Below are 10,098 nucleotides of genomic sequence, written 5' to 3' on the forward strand. Positions count from 1 at the left end.
GGAACATAAATATGTTAGGATGTATGTTGGGTATTTTTATAGTAGCCACAGTTACAAACATCAACTGTGGGAGTGCTGAGTTCCCACCCAGGGGAGCTCTGTCACATTCCCCAATGGAACAACAATAATCCCCCAAGTGCAACGGCAAAGATCAACAAGGAAGGATGGTCCAATAATGAGTCCTTGATACTAATGATTATGCTTAGGAGCCTATGTGCCTGAAAAATGAACTAGGTCTAGAGATGTAGGGTGCCTAAGAGTTACCTCCTGAGAGCCTCCATGTTGTTCAAATGTGGCCACTCTCTAAGCCAAACTCAGTATGTAAATGCATTACCTTCCCCCCAACATGGGACATGACTCCTGGGGATGAACCTCCCTAGTGTTGAGGGATTACTACCAATCACTAACTGGAGAAGCAACTAGAAAGAGACCTCGAATAAAAGGGTCAACTCAGACCAGCAGAATATCTCAGCCTACATGTTGGATCAAGTGTTAAAAACTGCTCTTTGACCTTGAATAAAAGGGGGAAATGACAAAGATAAATGAGTTGATATGGCTAAGCGTCTTCCAAAAAGAGTCAAGAGGTCATCAGAGGGGTCGCACTTATGCATATGTCAGCAGGAACCCAGAAAAAGCCAAAATAGATACAACCCTAGGTACTGGTTCTCCTGAAGTCTATGGAGATCCACAGTGTATATAATCATGACAGATGGATTTGGAGCTCTGTGCCATGTCAGAGAGCCCTACTTTGGAATTTGTGCTCCTGAGTGTGACAGAGCTGGACTCAGATGTGTCTTTTCTACACATGCCTCTTCTGTCACTTTTACTGAATCTGTGGTTGGTGCTAGGGATGGTTCATACTCAGGAGACTTGAATCTCTGGACTGCCCATGTGACAGCTGGGCCCTGAGCCTCAGCAGAGTGATGACACCTACTCTCTGGTTCATTGGTCAGCTAACAGGGAGGTGAAGATGGTCAACCACCACACCAGGGAACCAAGAGTGCCGACAACTGCAAGTAGAAGAATCACATCCATCAGCCATGCAGGATCTTAGCCCCCTCTCAATTTAGAGGTGGAGTGGACATAACCATTGCAGGGTCCACAGGATGGAGGAATAAAATATGGATTAGAGTGGACTTACTGGTATTTTACCAAAGAGCTATTATGACTCTAGCAATTGAAGAAATTGTATCATTGATGTGGAAACAGTGGCCATGGTAGTTGCTGAGGGCAAGGAGAGGGAAGAAGAGATGTGTTGTGAGGGCATTTTTGGGACTTGGAGTTGTCCTAAATACTATTGCAGGGTCAGACACTGGATATTATATATCCTGCCATAACCCACTGGATGGCCTAGGTGAGAGTGTAAACTACAATGTAAACTATAATTGGTGTGTTGCAGCAGTGCTCTAAAATGTATTCACCAAATGCAATGAATGTGCCACAATGATGAAAGGTTGTTGATGTGGGAGGAATGGGGGTGGGTGGTGGGCATTAGGGTATATGATAATCTCTTATATTTTTTAATATAACATCTTATGTGGTTTATAACTTTTTTAAAAAGGCAATGAAAAATAAATTAAAAAAATAAAATTTACTGTTAAAAAAAAAAAGCCACAAAAGCATCTCAATAGATACAGTAGCCACATAAGCATCTCAATGGGCACAGCAAAACCATTTAAGAAAATTCAACATTCCTTCATGGTGAAAACAAACAAACAAACACTCAACAAACTAGGAATACTAGGAAATTTCCTGAACCTGACTGAATCATTTCCTCCTAAGATCAGGAATAAGATAGGGTGCCTGACCTCATCATTTCTATTAGATATTGTACTGAAGCTCCTATTCAATGCAATTAGGTAAGAAAATAAAATAAAAGGCATTCAGGTAAGAAAGAAAAAAGCAAAACAATTTGTATTTGCATATGGTATTTTATTGCATGTAGAAAATTATAAGGAAACTACTAAAATCTATTAGGATTAATAAATACCCTCAGCAAGCATGCAAAATACAAGACTGATATATAAAAATCAATTATCTATCCTGCCATAACCAACTGAATGTACTGGGAGAGAGTGTAAACTACAATGTAAACTATAATCCATATCGTGTCACAGTGCTCCAAAATGTACTCATTAAATGCAATGAATGTACCACACTAATGAAAGAGGTTGTTGCTGTGGGAGAAGTGGGGGGTGTGGGGAGTGAGATATATGGGAACTGCTTATGTCTTTTAATGTTACATTTTGTGTGATCTATGTGTCTTTTAAAAAATAGATAATAAAAAAAATAATAAACCCACACATTTATGGCCAATTGGTTTTCAACAACGTGCCAAGAACATTCAATACAGAAAGAATAGTCTTTTTAACAATGGGTGCTGGGAAAACTGAACAGCCCCATGCAGAAGAATGAAGTTGCACCCCTACCTCACACCATAAACAAAAAAAAACAAAAAAAAACAAAAAAACAACAACTCAAAATGGGTCAAAGACCTAATAAAGGGGCTTAAACTATAAAACTCTTAGAAGGAAACATAGGTACAAATCCTCATGACTTTGGTTTAGACAATGAATTCTTAGATAATGACACCAAAAGCAAAAGCAACATAAAATAAATGAATAGATGAACTGGTCATCACCAAAGTCAACAACAAAAAAAGGATCTCCGAGGACCATCAAGAAAATGAAAAGGTAAATCAGAGTGGGATAGAAACATTTGCAAATCACGTATCTGATAAGGGACTTGTACCTAGAATATATGAAGAATTATTAGAATTTAGTAATAAAAAAGACCAAAAAAATACATTTAACACAGTTAAAAATGGGCATAGGATATGAATAGTTTTCCAAGGAAGATATACAAATAGAAATGCAAATCAAAATCACAATGAGATACCATTTTATACCCAGTTGAATGGCTATAACCAAAAAGTTAGAAAATAGCAAGTGTTAGGGATGATGTGGAAAAACTGGGAACCCCATATTCTGCAATCAAGAATGCAAAATGGTGTAGCCATTTTGGAAAACCATCTGGCAGAGCCACAGTCAGCTGAACATAGTTACCATATGACTTAGCAATTCCACTCCTGGGAGAAAGATATTGAAAACTTGTGAACACACAAAAACTTATACATGGGATGTTCCCAGCAGCATTATTCAGAATATTCAAAAGGGGAAACAACCCAAATATCCATCAATTGATAAATAAAATGCATTATATCCATACAATGGAATATTATTTGACCATAAAAAGAAAGGAAGAAAAGAATTGCAACAGCATGGGTGAAACTTGAAAATCTTATGCTAAGGGAAAAAAGCCAATCACTGATGACTACATCATATGATAACATTTAGATGAAATGCCCAGAATAGGCAAGTTAGTAGTTGCCTAGCACAGGAGTCAGGATGGGGTATTGGGGTGATGCCCAAAGGAAGCAGGGTTTCTTGCTGGGATAAATGAAATGCTCTAAAAGTGATTGTGGTGATGGATGCACAACCATGAATATAGTAAGACCATTGAATTGCACATTTAAATGGGTAAATTGTATTGTAGATGAATTATAATAATAAAACCTTTCCAAGTAAAAGCCATGGTTGGGGAGATAGATTAATACTGAAAAAACACTCATGACACGAGAGCACTTCAGGTCTCACAGCCTTGTATATAAATCCCAGCTGGCCCATCACTACCTGTGAGCAAAGGAATGATTGGCTCAGCCCTCCTGAGCCTCATTCTCCTTTTCTTTAAGATGAAGATTGGCTATGAGGCTCTAAAGAGATCATAGAAATTATGAGATCTGAAACATGAGATGCTTAATAATAGCAATAGGTACTATTTGTTGACATGTTATAACTTGAGGTCATGGAATTTTATAAATATTGCCTAATTTTAAAAATGTTAGTTCTTTTCAATGATGTCCAGCCTTCTTCTGCCATCTAAATATCTCACACCAACATTTGTCATTGCCCTAACTTAGCATTGCTGGCATAAAACATATTTATATTACATTGCCTCAAAGTTTGCAGCATAATGCAAAGTACACAAATACCTAATTACTGCCTGCTGATTCCAAGGCATTATAATAGATCCTTTGTGGGGATTGGAGAGGCAAACACCACTGCACTTATTTTTTACAGAGCTTTGGCTCAGTTCATCGACAACAACAAAACAAATGAAAGAAGTAACTAATTAGCTTAATTGGTCCAAATTTCATTCCAACTAATGCCCCAATCTCAGATGAAGACTTTTATTAAGAGTGCTTTGTATCTCATTATTAGAGAAGATCTCTTTAATGAATAGTTTAGTGCAAATCAATATTTGGTTTGTTGGTTTGTTGCACTTGCCCATTTCAAAGTCACTCAACAATGACAACTCTGGAGAGATAAATATTCAGTTCATTGAAAGTAAAAGAAATTTAGAAAACGAAATGATGCTGTGTAAGGGAAAGGACAAATGACTTTCGTATGGTACCTTCTGACACACTAAACCATGGCTGAATGTAATATTTTTGTGATCTATGTATCTTTTAAAAAATAACTTAAAAAATAAACTAAGAAAAAAAAGTGGGCACCAAAACTTGAAACGACATTTTAAAGAGGGATCTTGAGTGACCATTAAGGACGTGAAAATTATTGGGAAATACAAAGCAAAACCCAAGCTGGGTCTTTTTAACCCACAAATTGACAATCCAACACCAGCACTGGCCTCTGATGTTAATGGATGTGGAGTGACTGATGCACCAAGGTGGGCTGTGGACACTAAGACATGGAAAAACTCTTTGTCATTCATCATAAATATGCAGAGGGACAGCGCGCCTGGTTGTTCCGTGGATCTGTCTCTTGCTTCAACAGTGTTTGAACGGAACAGACCCGGGGACTCTTCCCCACACCCTTGGCTTTGACCCCCTTGAAACTGCTTCTCCAGTTGCAACCTCTGGGACCAACTTCTCAGCCATCCCCCGCTGCCGGGACCAGCTAACACCGCTTTTTTGTGGTTAGCTCCTCATTGTCGACCAACCATGAACTCCCAGATCCGTCAGAATTATTCTGCCGACATGGAGGCCTCTGTGAACCGCCTGGTCAACCTGCAGCTGCAGGCCTCCTATACCTACCTCTCTCTGGGCTACTATTTCGACCGCGACGATGTGGCCCTGAAGGGCGTGGACCACTTCTTCCGCGAGCTGGCGAAGGAGAAGCGGGAGGGCGCCGAGCATCTCTTGAAGATGCAAAACCAGCGCCGTGGCCGCGCCCTCTTCCAGGACGTGCAGAAGCCTTCCAAAGATGAGTGGGGTAATACCCTGGATGCCATGGAAGCTGCCCTGGTCCTGGAGAAGTCCCTGAACCAGGCCCTTTTGGATCTGCATGCCCTGGGATCTGCCAACACAGACCCCCATCTGTGTGACTTCCTGGAGACCCGTTTCCTAGATGAGGAGGTGAAACTGATCAACAAGATAGGCGACCACCTGACCAACCCCCGCAGGCTTGCTGGCCCACAGGCCGGGCGGGGTGAGTATCTGTTTGAAAGGCTCACCCTCAAGCACGACTAGGAGCCTCTGGAGCCCCGAGGCCATGGGGAAGGGCTCTATTCCCCCAGCATCCAGGCTTCTGCCTGAGCCCCTCCAGCCAGGAGGCATCTTTCTAACTGCCATCTTGTAGCCCTCTAACAAGCCCTGAACCAAGTGTAAACAATAAAGCTTTTTGCAACAACAACAACAACAACAAAAATAAATGTGCAGAGGTACACACCCACTGGCCCAGCCACTCCACTCCTAGGTGTTTCCCCAGGAAAATGCTTTACACTCGCAGCAAGAGGCATGGACAAGCATGTTAATTGCAGAACTGTGCGATAAATAAATGTGAAAACAACCCACTCCATAAAGAGTGGAATGAGAAGTAACCCAGAGTGTACTTATACAGTGGGATATTGTACAACACTGGAAATGGAAGTTATGGCCTCAGGCAATCAAATAGATGAAGCCCAGGAACGGATTAATGGCAAGTGAAAAGGAAAAAATGTGGTAAGAATACATATGGCATTATTCCATTTCTGTAATGTTCAAATTGTGCAAAATGTAAATAAAACATGGGAAAGTTAAGAATATACTAATTGGGATACAAATGTGTGTGCTGAAGCTGTAAAGAAATGCAAGGAGACAATTAGCACAAAGTAGTGGTTACTTCTGAGAAGGCAAGAGCTGGGGAGAGATGGAGAGGAGGGAGGATATCTCCTGTGTCATCAAAATTCATAGTAATTTGTTTTCTCTTAAACTGTTTGCTGAGTTTTGGGGCATTCATTATTTTGAGAGTCTTTATAACTTACACTTAGATTATAGATATTCTTTTGTGCCTGCCTGTAACCTCTCTTCCCCAAATCTGTTCTTCAACAGCATCCAGAATGTTCCTGCCAAAAGGAAGATTTGATCAGGACACTCCCTTTGATGAGATCTTCTTTTGGCACCACAAGGGACCCCCTTAATAGCTTCTCCTCCATGCCCCCACCAGGGCGCTTTTCCCTCTGCATTCCAGCCATTCCCAGTCATTGGCCCTGCCCCAACATCTCTTGTAATTTTACTTTCTTATCTGTCGGCGTGAAGTGTACCCTGCCTCCCACACTCTCCTAAACTTTCAGCTCAAACATGTCTCCTTTGTGAAACTGCCTCTTGCTTTGCCAGACTGTACAGTTTGCATTGTAATGTGATTATATTACTTCTCTAATGACAATAGTATTCCTTCTTCTTCTCCCAATTTTTTAAGTTATAGAATCCTGATTTTGAATGGGAATGGAACACTTCAATTTTTTTTCCTGCACCCAAATTCACCATGTTTTGTTTTGCTTCTCCAGTCAAATAAATTCACGACTCAGAACCAGTCCTTTGGTTTATATTTTCTTCAAATATCTCTTGGTCAGCTTCCCAGTAGATTTTTTAAAAATGAATTTTTGAAGCCTATTAGTGGTCCTGCCATATGACTTGGAGTTGTCTCTTCTCAATCCTTGAATATTCAAGTCTCCTTTATTATGTAAAATTTAAAAAAAATTTTATCTGCAAATATTGGTTCTGGTTTTTGCTTTCAGTTTTCTATGGGACTCCAAATTGACAAAGGTAGACAATTGGGATCTGTGATGGCTTGGCGCAGTCACATCAGCCCCTACCTGTTTATCTCTAAATGAGTTTGTGCTACAGAAATTCGTTTTATTTCAAGTCATTATTTTTCAGGTCTGCATTGCTCCCAGAGAGCCCTAATTCTTACTGATCGTTTCTGTTATTTCTTTCATATTCAAATAGCTTTGCTTAGCTATGAGTTACTTCTTTTCTATAAATACTTATCCTAGCTGGCAGTGATATTTTATGAGACCATCAGAAGATCTTTCAGGGATCGGCTGAGGGCTGCTTTTCCAGGAGAGCTTGAACTGTTCCTACAATCACAGGATTTCTGTGTGTGATTAGCTGCCATTTCAAATTTGGAAAAAAGGAAACAAAACTGGGCCTTCCTTTGCCCAAGTAAGCGGCTCCAATTCTGTCCACTGCCTTGCAGTCAGAATGCTTCCCACCAGTGGTGATTTTGCTTGTGACTCCTCACTGAGTCCCACTTCTCCAATATTGCTATCACACCACATCTCTCTCATCGCTGTTGGGAAAATGGGATTTGCTATGGGCACAAAACGGTGGTCCTCATCTTGAAGATGTGTGCATTTTTTGGACTCAACCAAGACTGCTCAGCTGCAGATTCCTTTAGTCAGGGTGCTACAACCTGGCTACATCAGCACCACATTTGCCCTTTTTTCTTTTTCTCTCATTTTTGTGTCTTGGGTTTAGCTATCCCTTATTTTCATCCAAAATTAAGAAATTTGAGTTTCTCTTTTTTGCTGCTTTGTAAGTTACTTCCAGAAATAAAAGAGAGAAATGCTGATTTTTGCAATCATGATCAAGATTATAAACTGGAAACTGCTACGACAGTTATAGTAAATTAGAATATACTCTTATGACTTTATGAAAGGCATTTAGATTATAGGTGTCTGAATGCTAATACATACAAACTTTGAATTATTTGTAAATAGTTTATTTTTTCCTCCATATTATTACCTTTTTATATTATCCAAAACAATCTATAATCTTCTTGCTGAGCTATTTGGATAAACTGTGGATGTGTATAAAAAAACAGCTGAATGAAATTCAATTCTGTAGCGAGCCTATTGCTATTTCTAAGGCATTCTATTATAATGTCCACCTTTCAAAATAAACGCATGTCTTACAAACTGATCCCCCTTTTTTTAAAAAACCTCTGCATTTATTAGTTTATTAGCTTTACCCAGGACTCAGATTTCAGTATTCTTCCTGAAATCATACATGATCAAATGAAAATGCAAAGAATCCAAAAGTCAAAATAATATAACAAAACAGTACTCTATCACAAAATCACATAAAATTACAAGACCTCTCTTTTGACATACTGGCACTTTATGAGAATGATAATCTCAAAAGCCACAAAATTGTAAAATTGTTCCCTAAACTGCTAAGCATGTAAATATGGCCCTAATGAATGAGTTTAGATTTTATAAAGAAAAAATGAATTTGGAGGGGGCAAGATGGCGGCTGAGTGAACATCCCTGTTAGGGTCTTCTGCAGGGAATCGGCTGGGCAGCGTTGGAGACTCTTTGGGACCGGATTGTTTCGGGATTTTTGCTGGTCCGGAGGTGTCTGGACATCGATTTGGAGGGAAGGTAACAGAGAGGATTCGTCTGTGAAATATACACGGAGATCTCAGCTACCTGTAGAGGATTCCCTCCTTGGGTAGGCGGAGACGAGGCATCTAGCCCCGCTCGGTGGGGCTGAGCCAGGCCGGGCCGCAGCGGCGGACGCCGGAGCCGGGCCGGGCTGCGCGGGCGGCGAGCGGGGCCGGGCGGGGCCGAGCCAGGCCGAGCCGGGCCGCGGTAGCGTTTGGAGCCGGGCGGGGCCGGTTCAGGCCCCGGCCGCGGGCCACGGTAGCGTTTGGAGCCGGGCGGGGCCGGTTCAGGCCCCGGCTGCGGGCCGCGGTAGCGTTTGGAGCCGGGCGGGGCCGGGTCAGGGGCCGCGGCAGGTACGGAGCCGGGCAGGGCCGGTCCAGGCCGCGGTGGCGGGAGGTGGACGCCGGAGCCGGCTGGGCCGCTGTAGCGAGCGGAGCTGGGCGGAGCCAGGCCAGGCCAAGGCGGCGTGAGGAGCCGGGCAGAGCCGGTCCAAGCCTCCGCGGCGGGCGGAGCCGGGCCTGCGGAGGGGTTTCTGTTTTTTTTTGTTGTTGTTGTTTTTGTTTTTGTTTTTTGTTTTTTTTTTTTAATTTATTTTACTTAATTTTTTTTTTTTTTTTTGAGCATCTGCAGTACTGGGGAGTTCGTGGGCCCTGGGCGGCCTATTGGGGGTTTGTGGGAAGGGAGGTGCTTGCAGACCCATTTGGGCAGACAGACGGGGTTTTTAGGGCAAAGCTGGGGGAAGTTGTTGTTTTAGATAGTGTTGCAATTGTGACACGTGTGTACCTGTATCTCTCTTCTCCCTATCCGTTCCCCACCGTTTGCCCATCCTCTTTTTCTTTCTTCCTTTCTTCTTGCCTTTCTTTTTTCTTTATTATAATTAGTTTTTTTTTTTTCGGTTTTCTCTTTCCCTCTTGTCTCTCATCTTCCACTTATTTTTACTTTAATTCAAGTATACAATAGGTGCTACAGGGAACACCTCACATTTGCTGGGTTTTCCCATCCTCCACTGCCTCATTTCTGTGTGAACTGATTTAGGCTACCTACACTATCCCCCTTCCCCTGCATCTTGATATCCACTATCATCTACTGTCTCTCCTATATTCCACCCCCCACCTCCCGTTCTTTGATCCACAAAGTGTCTAACTCTTAATTTCTAATACCTTTGTTCTGTTTTCTGTCTATTATCCACTCTTGAAACTATTACCTTTCTTTTCTTTTTCCCTCTCTCATGAAAACAATAGCTGTGTAGTTCATACCATATTCCTCCCAAATTCAGTCATCTACTTCATAAAAGGTACTCTACCTACAGCTATAACTCTATACAATCTACATGAATCTAACCTCCATCCTTCCAGATCTCATATTCTTGCTTTA

At 41.6% G+C, this 10,098-nt stretch overlaps 1 pseudogene; it reads left to right on the forward strand.

Moving 5' to 3' along the window:
* The first annotated feature begins 4,834 nt into the window (after window positions 1-4,834).
* On the forward strand, window positions 4,835-5,705 carry LOC101412872 (ferritin light chain pseudogene; annotated as a pseudogene).
* Window positions 5,706-10,098: the final 4,393 nt, after the last annotated feature.

Source organism: Dasypus novemcinctus, chromosome 23 (genome assembly GCF_030445035.2).
Source record: "Dasypus novemcinctus isolate mDasNov1 chromosome 23, mDasNov1.1.hap2, whole genome shotgun sequence".
In the NCBI taxonomy this organism is placed as follows: Eukaryota; Metazoa; Chordata; class Mammalia; order Cingulata; family Dasypodidae; genus Dasypus; species Dasypus novemcinctus.